Below are 12,350 nucleotides of genomic sequence, written 5' to 3'. Positions count from 1 at the left end.
ACGGGAGGAAGCAGTCGCTGATCCCACTGTTGTTTCGGGTACGTTCCTTCTCGACAACTCATATGCTAGTATTCTTTTCGATTCGGGTGCTGAAAGGAGTTTTGTTAGTCATGAATTCAAACGTAATCTAAAATATAATCCCCAACCCCTAACTGAAACATTTACCGTCGAGATGGCTAACGGTGAGAAAGCAAAAACGCTAACGATGTATTCATAGGCTGTACGCTTACCCTAAATGATCACTCATTTCCTATAGATCTCATGCCCGTTTCCATTAAGAGCTTTGATGTTATCATTGGCATGGATTGGTTGAGTTCCAATCATACTGATATCCTTTGTTACGAAAAATCCATCCGCCTCAACCTTCCTTCGGATCAAACTCTCGTAATCTATGGCGATAAACCCAGTTCCAATCTTCGTATCATTTCTTGCATCAAAGCTCGAAAGCTCCTTCGAAAGGAGTGCATTGCATTCTTAGCCCATGTGATCAATGAGAAACAAGAAGTTAGAGACCTCGCGAACATCCCCGAAGTCTGTAACTTTCCTGATGTGTTTCCCGAAGAGCTTCCAGGGATTCCTCCCAAGCGTGAGGTCGAGTTCTGTATTGACCTAATTCCTGGAGCTACCCCCGTAGCAAAGTCTCCGTATCGATTAGCTCCAGCAGAAATGCAGGAGTTATCCAGTCAACTCAATGAGTTGCTCAGTAAAGGATTCATTAGACCGAGTTCCTCACCCTGGGGAGCTCAGGTACTGTTTGTCAAGAAGAAAGATGGATCCTTTCGTATGTGTATCGACTACCGTGAGTTGAACAAGTTGACCGTTAAGAACCGATATCCACTTCCACGAATAGACGACCTCTTCGATTAACTCTAGGGAGCCAGCTATTTCTCAAAGATAGTCCTAAGGTCAGGGTACCATCAGTTACGAGTTCAGGAGAATGACGTTTCCAAAACATCTTTTAGGACTCGGTATGGACACTACGAGTTCGTAGTGATGCCCTTCGGTCTAACCAATGCACCGGCTGTGTTCATGGATCTGATGAACCGGGTGTGCCGTCCCTTCTTAGACAAGTTCGTCATCGTTTTCATTGATGACATCCTCGTCTACTCCCGAAGTGAAGAAGACCATAAACAACACTTGAGGTTAGTGTTGGAGACCCTTAGATCCGAAAAACTATACGCGAAATTCTCCAAGTGTGAATTCTGGATACGGAAGGTAACTTTCCTTGGTCATGTAGTAAGCGAGGAGGGTATTCACATAGATCCTTCCAAGATTAAAGCGATAGAGAATTGGTCGGCACCGAAGACACCCACATAAATTCGTCAATTCTTGGGTCTCGCCGGCTACTATCGGAGATTCATTCAGAATTTTTCCAAAATCGCCAAACCTTTAACCACTCTAACACAGAAAGTGGTACCCTTTTGTTGGAGTGATAAACAAGAAACTGCATTCCAAATGTTGAAGAGAGCCCTATGCAGCGCGCCTTTTCTGTCCTTGCCCGAAGGGACTGAGGACTTCGTTGTCTACCGCGATGCGTCTAATCAAGGTTTAGGCCGTGTGCTTATGCAAAGAGGAAAGGTGATTGCTTATGCCTCAAGACAGCTGAAAGCACACGAGGTCAACTATACCACACATGACTTGGAACTAGGAGCCGTAATCTTTGCATTGAAGATTTGGAGACATTATCTCTACGGAACCTGATGAGATTATAGAGTCTTTTAATCTATAGAGATCGATTAGATCTTGAACAAGTAAATAAACAATGACGGTTCAAACACAGTAAAATAATAGAACAAGATTGAATCAAACGAGTCGAATGATTAAAACAAAATCCTCAGAAGAGCTCGATCAAGAACATCAACTGTAGAGGATTGGAAGGTTACAAGTATTATCAAATAAACCTTTAGTCGTCTGGAAAATATCGTATTCTCAGATCTCTCAAAACCTTAACCTAATATGCATGCAAGCATAAGCTTATATACAAAGCATAAAAGACATTCGGTTGGACAGGCCCAAACCGTAATACAAAGAAGTAAAAACAAACGAGCCCAAAAGACGCAATCTTCTAAGCCCAACAATCTCCCCCTTTGCGTCAATTTGGGGTGAGATGTTCAGTCTGTCTTCAAAGCAGATGGCTTCTTTACCGTTTGAAAAATTTTCGGTATCAAAGCTAGAATATGATGCCTGAAGGTAATATACCAACGAAGCATATCTGTAAAGTTCTTCTTATCTGCTGTTGAGTTCTGTTTGCATCGGTGAATGATATTGATGATGTGCTCCAGACACTCTGTAGAGAACAGATGCTTGTCTACCAACGCAAACAGAAATTTGTGCTTATCCCCCCTTGTGAACATAACTGTCAGATTGGAAGAATCAATCTGCCCCAACTTCATTTTATGGACATCTCCGGTTTTGGAAGTGGGCTTGACAGTCGGTTTCTTATTCATCACCTTTGCTATTTCCTGATCCATAGTGGCTAGCTCATGGACATAGGAAGCCAACATTCTTTTAAGATGAGAAAGAATTGGTTCATATTCTCTCTGGTTGGAGAGAAGAATGTTGTATAGCAAGATCCAATCGTGGGGGTTCAGACTGGGAAGATCTGCCAGAGAAATAAGATGTTCGGTGTTGGCAGTTCCTCTGTTGATTTTGAAATTGACGTTTACAAATTTCCCAGCCTGGGTTGGTTTCAGTACCTTGACTCTTATAATTTTCTGGGGACTCCAAGTCAAGAACTGAGGTTGACCGAATTTCAGATAGAAATCGATAAGCTCCCTGTCAACCTTCGGGTTCGGATGAGGGACGTTTGCAGTGACATCAAAGCAGTGAAAAGTGAAGGCTTTACGCGTAATGGGCATGTCGAACTGCGAGTCTTTGGAGTTTTCACACTCAAAAGATGCAATCGGTTCCAACCAGTAAATAGAAGGAAACTCAATTGCTTGAGTGATGAGTGTGTCTCTGTCCCAATCTGGGAACAAAGTCTTTTTAGCTTGAATTGTCTCCTCATCCTCCCGGATTTTCCTTTCTCTGGATTCTGCCTCACGATCTATCTTCATTGTTTCGTCAAGCTCTCTGTCCCGTTTCTTGCGTTGAAGAGCTTCAGTAATGGTTTCATCTGATTCTGATTCGCTCTCAACTAGGACATTTTTACCAGAACCCGAAGCTACATTACCCTTCGGTTCTTGTTTGGACATACCTTCCTCTCCCCCTTGTCTCGGAAGAACATGCTTCTCCGAGACACCCTTCATTTCACTTAGGATAGTGATCGCCGTAAGGAGTTTCGCCTGGAGATGCTGACGAATAGTGAGGGTTAGGAAGGGATCATGGGAGTCAAGAACACCGGTTAACATATTTTTAACGTCACTAGCGCAACTCTGAAGAACTGCCCGTTGAGTTTGAAGTAAAGTGATTTCTTGTTGTGCCTGGGCCAGTTGAACTTTCTGTAAGTCAATAGTTGCCTGGTGCTTGATAACTTCTTCCTTCAGGGTGCTCTCGGCTGCTAAAGAGGCAAAACGTGAATCCAAAGATTTGAGAATTGAAGTGGATTCAGTTTTGAGGTCAGCACGCAGAGCCTCAAATTTCCTGGTTTCTCCCTGAAGGGTGGCTGCGAACGAGTCTACTGACGCTTGAAATTTGGAAGCATTTGAATCAGCATGAGCCTTGAGAGAATCAAGAAAGATCTGAGTTGTATGAACAACCTCAGAAACTTCCTTAGTGGCTTTGGAGCATGAGGCTGCTGAATTGTCTACAGCGTCAGTAGAGCGATCCAAGGCTTCGGTGTAAGTCTGGATTGCTGACTCGATGAAAGCCTTCAGCACAGCACCCCCATATGCTTTACTGTCAGCCAGCAGACTGTCGAGTTTTGCGTGAATCTCTTGAAGTTGCTGACTTGACACAGGGGTATCTGTATCGGTGTCGGTAGGGATCCGGTAAGGGCTGTAATAGATGGAATCAAATTAATCATCATCACCCCCTAGGGTAGCACCGGAGTTGGAAGATGGAGAAGGAGAGGATTGAGGGTTGATGACCGGGGTTTCAACCACAGAAGCAGCCCCCGTATCAGATACGTTGACCGTTACTGGTGGTTGGGTTGTGGTTATGGTGATAGATTCTGTGATAATAGGTTGGGAGATAGAAGATAAAGGTTGAGAAATGGTGAAAGGAATAGTGGTTTCGGTTGTGGTTTGGGAAATTGATGTTGGAACAGAACTTGAGATGTTCTGTTTGGGTGATTTGGTTGGGGTTGAAAATTTTGGGGAAGTAGGAGGAGAAGGAGATTTGGTAATTAGGGGAGATTTGGGTGGGGTAGGTGAGTTTTGTGGAGACGAAACGGGTGTAGTTTCGGGTTGAGGATTAACGTCTGGTGGGGTAGGTGAGTTTTGTGGAGACGAAACGGGTGCAGTTTCGGGTTGAGGATCAACATCTTCTGTTTCGGATGGTGCATTCTGTTTTGATTCAGAAGGAGATCCTTTGGCTCTTTTAGCCATCTTCTTGACCTTTTTCGATCTCGGCTGAGAAGGTGCCTCTGCCTCGGATTTGCGTTTGGAGGACCTTCTCTTTTTCTCCTTTTGGGGTGCGGGTTCCTTCATCTCAGCCTTCTCCTTTTTGCTCGCTCTTTTGCCCCGGTTAGCAGGCTGATCCAGAGCCTCAAGAGCTGCACGTTGTTCCTCGGAAAGAACCCTAGGAGGCAGGGGGGTTCTGGAGCTGTAGTCCGCCATAATCTTGCTGTGGGGCGTGACACATCTGTACATGGACTCAGGGATTAGTCCATAGTGGAGGAACTTACTTGGATCTGAGAGAATGATTTTCTTGGTGTGGTATGTGGCAATTGAAGCCATAAGAACATCCTTCATGACAGGGATGTCAAGAGAATCAATGGCTCTCCTGGTGATGAGGGTCCAAAACCTGGTGCATGAAATTTCTGAGTGCCTTGCGGTAGAGTTGAGACTCTGAACCACTTGAGACCAGAGAATCGACCCATAGTCCAGATTGATCCCGTTGTAAAGCCCATACAGCATTGTGAGAAATCCTTTGCTAGTGGTGTCGGAACCACCACATCGCTCCGCTAAACCCTTAATTAAAAGGGTAAGCAATCCATTCCACTGAGATGGAAGACATGATTTCTTGACTTTGCCAACAGATGTTAGAACATCTGTATACCCCATCTCGTACATCATCTTAAAGATTTGGGCGGTTGTGATGAAGTCTGGTGAAATAACAGAAGCATCTACGGCAAGCCCTAGAAGAGAGCAAAACCGTGCTTTGGAAACGGAAGTCTTCTTGTCGTGAATAGAGAAGTAGATACGGTCTTTGTGTTTGTCATAGCTTGCTGTGGAGTAGACTTGAGATAGCAGGGACATAGGAACTGCCTCCACCTGCGTTAATGCCAATACCAATGGGGAATATGTGAGGCATTCCACCACGTAGAGCATATATGAGTCATAGACGTATGGAGACAACTCTATGATCATGTTCTGATTTGGTTTGATTGCAAGAAAAGAAGAAGAAGCAGACTGATCGTGAGTGGAAGAAGAAGTCGCCATTGTTGGGTTTTTGGAAGAAGATGAACAGGGGCAACTTTTTCAGAGAGATAATGCTTTGAGAGGTAACTGCCAAAGAACACGATCACGTCTTATTTATACCGTTCCCAGGAGAGAGAAAATCGTGATGATTAGGAACCCAAAACGTCGCCTGAAAAAGCGCGATTAGAAGTTATGGTGTATTCAATGAAGACGTCAGCACACGTGGGGCTGAAACGAATCCTTTGCACGCGCCCAAATCTTTTTCGTACCGTTTGAAATCCCTTGTGCCCTTGTTTGGTTACAGTTGAGACTTAGAACCATGTGCCAAACATTAATTAGAATGTGGGAAAATAATTCCGTGCATAAGAGTGTGAAAGACAAGGAAATAAATCTAATGTGTTTGGTAGTGCGTGTTGTCTAAATAAAAGACAGAAGGCAGAAGATTCCGGGCAAGAATCGCTTCCTTCAGAGTCAAGAGAGACCTGAAGTGTTTGTGTGGTTTCCCGAGAAATACGATCAATTGTTTTTAGAGAAACAATGAAAGTCGTCTTCTGATGATGGCTAAGAGGTGGCTGAACTCAATCCAAACATTAAGTCTTGACATAAAACTTAAGTGTTGGTAGAGTTACCTGTGAGACCGATGTGATCTGTTGAACAGGTAGGTGGGAAGTAGTCTGTGATGGGAATGATATAGACAGAAATCTCAAAATAAATTAAACTGGATCTCTTTGGGAAGAAATGTCTTAGGACGAGACAGTTTCATAAAAGATCACTCATAAAGAAGATTTCCAAGTAAAAGCTTGAGTTAATAACTCACCGTCAATTCTATTTAGGTGTTGGATTTTGGGTTTCACTCAGAACGTGGTAATCGAATCTAAGATCATGAACTCAGATGTTGTGCAACCATAAGCCTCAGTGGTAAAGACTGAGAGCATCAAGGGTTACTTTGGGGAGCGAATGTAAGTGAAGAAGTTGAAGAGATGGTTAAGAGACCGAAAGTACCTTCTGCTACATAAATGGGACAAAGCAGAGCAACTCATGTTTCAGATGAGTAAAAGAAGGTAGCTCTAGACCGAATATGAGAGAATAGCCTGATTGGGAAGAAACGATAGGTATTGATCGAATCATTAAGGCATGCTCGAGGTCATAGAGGCTTGGGACAACATACAGCAGCATGCTTCTAGGGACGTCTAACTAGTCTTATAAGAGAAAAACATACCTGGATGAACGTTCCATAAGGCCATACTTGTATTCACTTGAGCAAGAAGTACATATAAAATATTTTTGAAATTTTGAAATTTACTTAGAGATAAATAAATACTGAAAGACAAAATATTTTTGTTAATTTTTAATTTTCTGAAAAAGGAATAAAAACAGAAAGATAAAATATTTTTGTTAAATTTGAAGTTTCTGAAAAAGAAATAAAAAAAAACAGAAAGACAAAATTTAGACAAGGAAAAGTAGTAGAGATTAGGAAGAACCGAGCGGTTTGATTGAATGAGTGCCTATCTTGTAGAGACAGAGAGAGACCGAGCGATCTGGTTGATTTGGTTCCGTTATGTTACTAGAGCAGAGAGCAACAGAGCGTTCTGCTAGGTTCGGTTCTTTGATTTTGCCAGAGCAGAGAGTAACCGAGCGGTCTGGTTGATTCGGTTCCTTGATTGTACCAGAGCAGAGAGTAACAGAGCGGTCTGTTAGGTTCGGTTCTTGAATTTTACCAGAACAGAGAGCAACCGAGCGGCCTGTTAGGTTCGGTTCTTGAATTTTACCAGAACAGAGAGTGACCGAGCGGTCTGTTAGGTTCGGTTCTTGAATTTGACCAGAACAGAGAGTGACCGAGCGGTCTGTTAGGTTCGGTTCTTGAATTTGACCAGAACAGAGAGTGACCGAGCGGTCTGTTAGGTTCGGTTCTTGAATTTGACCAGAACAGAGAGTGACCGAGCGGTCTGTTAGGTTTGGTCCTTTTTTTTTTTTTTTTTTTTTTTTTTTTTTTTTAAATAGAGACATGAGGATTTGGGACCGATTCTGCAACCATCATGCCTAAGCCTTGCAATATCTGATTGAATGATGCTTCAGGAAGAGCTTTTGTAAAGATGTCAGCCAGCTGATCAGTGGTTCTTACGAAGTGAACTTCGACATTTCCATCTTCCGCATGATCTTTGATGAAGTGATACCGTAGTGCTATGTGTTTGGTTTTGGAGTGTTGCACTGGGTTATGACAAATCCTAATTGCACTTTCGGAGTCACAATATAGTGGGATCTTCTTCATATTGAGTCCATAGTCTCGAAGTTGACTTTGGATCCAAATCACTTGTGATGTGCATGATGCAGCTGCAATGTATTCTGCTTCGGCTGTAGATAGCGACACGCATGTCTGTTTCTTGGATTGCCAGCTAACTAACTTCCCGTCAAGAAATTGACATCCACCGGTCGTGCTTTTTCGGTCGAGTCCACATCCTCCAAGGTCAGCATCAGAATAGGCTTGAACGAAGAAGCCTGAGTTGGATGGATACCAAAGACCTAAGGAGGTGGTTCGCTTGAGATATCGGAGGATGTTCTTCACTGCAAGCATGTGAGGTTCACGAGGGTTTGCCTGAAATCGAGCACAATAACACACAGAAAACATGATATCAGGTCTGCTAGCAGTAAGATACATTAACGATCCAATCATTTGACGATAGAGCGTGATATCAACAGCTGGTTTGTCTAGAGATGGGGTAAGCTTAGTGCCGAATGCCATTGGGACTTTGACTTTTGAGTCTCCCATCATACCGAACTTTGCTAGGAGAGTCTTCGTGTAAGCTTCCTGATTAATAAAGATGCCTTCGGGTCCCTGTCTTATGTTTAAACCAAGGAAAAAGTTAATAGGACCCATTGAGCTCATTTCAAACTTAGTCTCCATCAGCTTTCTGAATTCAGCCGTTAAGCTTGGATTTGTGGAGCCAAAGATGATATCATCGACATAAATTTGAACTATCATAAGGTGGTTACCTTCCTTTTTGCGAAAGAAGGTTAGGTCAACCGAACCTTGTTTGAATTTAGACATCTTTAAAAATTTTGTAAGCGTTTCATACCAGGCTTTCGGAGCTTGTTTAAGGCCGTACACAGCTTTATCCAGAATATAGCAATGATTTGGATGCTTTTCGTTCACGAATCCAGGAGGTTGCTCTACGTACACCGTCTCTTCAAGTTCTCCATTGAGAAATGCACACTTGACGTCCATTTGGAAAACTTCAAAGTTCTTGTGAGCAGCATAAGCTAGGAATATTCTAACAGATTCTAGCCGAGCTACTGGAGCGAAAGTCTCTTCGTAGTCTATCCCTTCCTCTTGACAATATCCCTTGACCACCAGACGAGCCTTGTTCCGTATAACATTACCTTCCTTGTCCATTTTGTTCCTAAAGACCCATTTGAGACCAACAACCGAAGCATCTGGAGGAGTTGGAATTAGGCGCCAGACTTTGTTTCTTTCAAATTCGTTCAACTCGTCTTGCATTGCTTGAACCCAATCAGAGTGGTCGAGAGCAGTGTTAACTGTCTTTGGTTCAACTTTTGATACGAATGAATTGAACATGCAAAACTCTACCTTTGAAAATAAGGAAGTCTGTTTTGCCTTCAGTTGTGATCGGGTCAGAACCTTTTCAGATACATCCCCAACTACCTGAGAGACAGGATGATCTCTGGTCCATTTGATAAGAGGAGGGTAATTTGGATCAACGGTTGGGTCTAAGTCGGCATTGATTATTTCTTCTAGTTCAGATTGGCTATCATAACCGAGTGTCACATCGTCATGTTCTACCTCAGTTGGTGTACTTTGGAAGATATGAGGTTCGTGTGATTCTAGTGGACCTGAGCTTGCTGGTGTTGAGACCTCTTCGGTTGAAGTTGTGGAATTTGGCTCCCCCTGGACTTGAGCATTTGGCTCCCCCTCGATTTGAGTACATGGCTCCCCCTCGACTTGAGCTTCGTTGGAAGGAGAGTCGTTACTGATTGATTCTTCTCCATACATTCTCCTTGCAGCATCTTCAACAATCTGCTCCATATGATCAACTTTGTTATCTGCTGCACCAGCTTCAGAGAGTGAAGCATTCTCTGGTTCGTCAAAGAGCTCCAGAAATGTCTCAAATAGATTAGCGACCGAGACTGTAGTCATGCCATTTAGAGGAAAGATTTCCCCAGTGATATTTTCTTTAGCCTGTAGCTTCTTGACATAGTTGTCGTCAAAGGTCACATAATACGTCTCTTCAATTTTTCTTGAACGCTTATTTAGGACCCTGTATGCCTTGGATGTGAGAGAGTAACCCAGGAAAATTCCTTCGTCGGCTTTGACATCAAACTTGTTGCGGTGTTCTTTGGAGTTGAAGATGAAACACCTTGAGCCGAACACATGGAAAAATTTCACATTTGGCTTCCTGTTGTTCAATATCTCATATGGGGTGAGTGCGAACCTTTTGTTGAGATATGACCTGTTCTGTGTAAAACAAGCAGCGCAAATAGCATCAACCCAAAAATAAAGAGGTAAAGAAGCAAAACTTAGCATAGTTCGGGCAGCTTCACACAAGGATCGGTTTCGTCTTTCGACTATTCCGTTCTGTTGTGGTGTGTAGGGAGCTGAGAAATTATGACTAATTCCCTTCTCTGCAAGAAACTCTTCAAACTCCCTGTTCTTGAATTCGAGACCATTGTCGCTTCGGATGTTGCGGACAACCTTTTTGAGCTGTACTTCAATTTGCGTAATAAACGTTTTCATCTTTTGAGTCGCTTCAGATTTGAGCTTTAGAAAGAACACCCATGTAAATCGAGAAAAGTCATCAACGATAACAAGAATATACTTGCTACCACCGATGCTTTCGATAGATGAAGGACCACACAAATCAATATGAATTAATTCGAGTGGTTCAACAACTTTTGTATTGATAATAGATGGATGACTTTGACGACTCTGCTTTCCCATTTCGCATGCAACACATAGATGATCCCTGTCGAACTTGAGTAATGGAAGTCCCCTTACATGACCTCCTGTAACAAGACGATTGATATCTTTGAAGTTAAGATGAGATAATCTTCGGTGCCACAACCAGCTTTCATTGGATTGCGCTTTTGACAATAAGCATACAACTGGATTTCCTTTGATGGGTTTCATGTTTAAGGGAAACATTTCACCCTTTCGCTCTGACTTGAGAATTATTTTATTTGACTTTTTCTCTATAATCTCTGAACCTTCATCATCGAATGAGACTTTGAGACCTGTGCCTCCAACCAGTTGAGATACACTAATGAGGTTGTGTTGGAGTCCTTCCACATACGCCACCTTCCTTATTGAGAAATCCCCATTGGTTATCATTCCGTATCCCTTTATGGTGCCGAAAGAATTGTTTCCGAACTTGACGTTGCCACCATTTGCAAGCGATCTGTACTCCCTAAGCTCTTCTTTCCTTCCTGTCATGTGACGTGAGCAGCCACTATCAATGTACCATTCTTCGTCGAACTGCTCGTCACTTATAATCTGCAAAATTTTGAGAGATTTAGGAACCCAAACTTTCTTGGGTCCACGTGCGCTTTGCATGAAAACAGGAGCAATAATAGAGATATCAACAAGATAAGTTCTTTTTACTAGAGTTGTTTTATCTTTCCTTTTAATGGTGTACACTTTTATTTTGTTAAGATTAGTTGAGTTAGATTCGGTCTTTGATGTGGATTTATCGACTTTCTGCTTCCACTTTTGCTCAGTTGATGAATGAGATTTAGAGCGAGATTGATATGAAACTGAGGATGAAGAAGAATTGGAAGAATGAAAAGAATCAGACTTAGAAGGAGACTTTAGGTGACCCTTTTGTTTTTGATCATTGGAGGGACCGACCTTAGAGTTTTGAACTCTTTTGTCTTCAGAACCGAACCTTTGTGTTTGGTTCGAGCCACTTTTGGAACAGAACCTTTGGTTCTGGTTGATATCCTTTTCAGAACCGAACTTCTGCTTTCGGTTGTTGTCCTTTTGTGAACCGAACCTCGGCTTTCGGTTTTTGGGACTTTCAAGCTTTTCTTCAGGAATGTCTTCATACTTTAGATTCTTGTCTTGATGAGTGAAGTATGCATTCTGGGAACGCCAAAATTGTTTCCTTTCCGAAAGGTTCTTCCGGTATCTGATGTTCCTTTCTATCTTCCTGTTCCGCATCTGAGATGGTTGATGATGAACATTTGCTTTTGTTTTTGCTGACCCCTTGATCGGTTCCATTTGAACTGCGGTGGAATTACTTTGAGCTGAAGAAGCCGAAGGAATGGTTTCTGTTGGTGAGTGAACATCCTTCTGAGGAGTATCTTTTGTACCACTAGTGCTCGGCTCACTGAAGTTGTTTGGCTTATTCAAAGGTTCGGGTATATATCTTCCTTTGCTCTTCCATGAAGTTCGTTCAGATAAACCAATGGTTTCGTCTGCATTATCAATAGGAGCTTCCCAGAAGTATTCATCACAGCCATCAGCATTGTCTTTGTCTACAATGGCTGCAAGTTCGGCTGTTTGATGTTCAGTTACTCATGTTACCTTGTATACTTGATTTGGAGTAGTCCTGACCTTTTGATACACAACAGCTTTCTCAACTAATTTTGGGGACTTTTGATGGGACAACCGAGCGAACTCTACCGAATTTTCAGAAATAAGATTCTTGTGATTTTCTGGCTCGGTTTTAATAAATTCTGAGCAATCAACCGTGTCCTCTACAGAAATTTCACTCATATTGTCATCCTCATCAAGCTCAGATGCATTTTCAACATCAATTTTGTTTTCTGAGCTTACTTTGGTGTTTAAAGAGTCAAATTTTTGCATGGTTTCGG

Source organism: Lactuca saligna, chromosome 2 (assembly GCF_052625555.1).
Source record: "Lactuca saligna cultivar CGN05327 chromosome 2, ASM5262555v1, whole genome shotgun sequence".
In the NCBI taxonomy this organism is placed as follows: domain Eukaryota; kingdom Viridiplantae; phylum Streptophyta; class Magnoliopsida; order Asterales; family Asteraceae; genus Lactuca; species Lactuca saligna.
The sequence above is the reverse complement of the archived record's forward strand: the minus strand, read 5'-3'. Positions refer to the sequence as shown.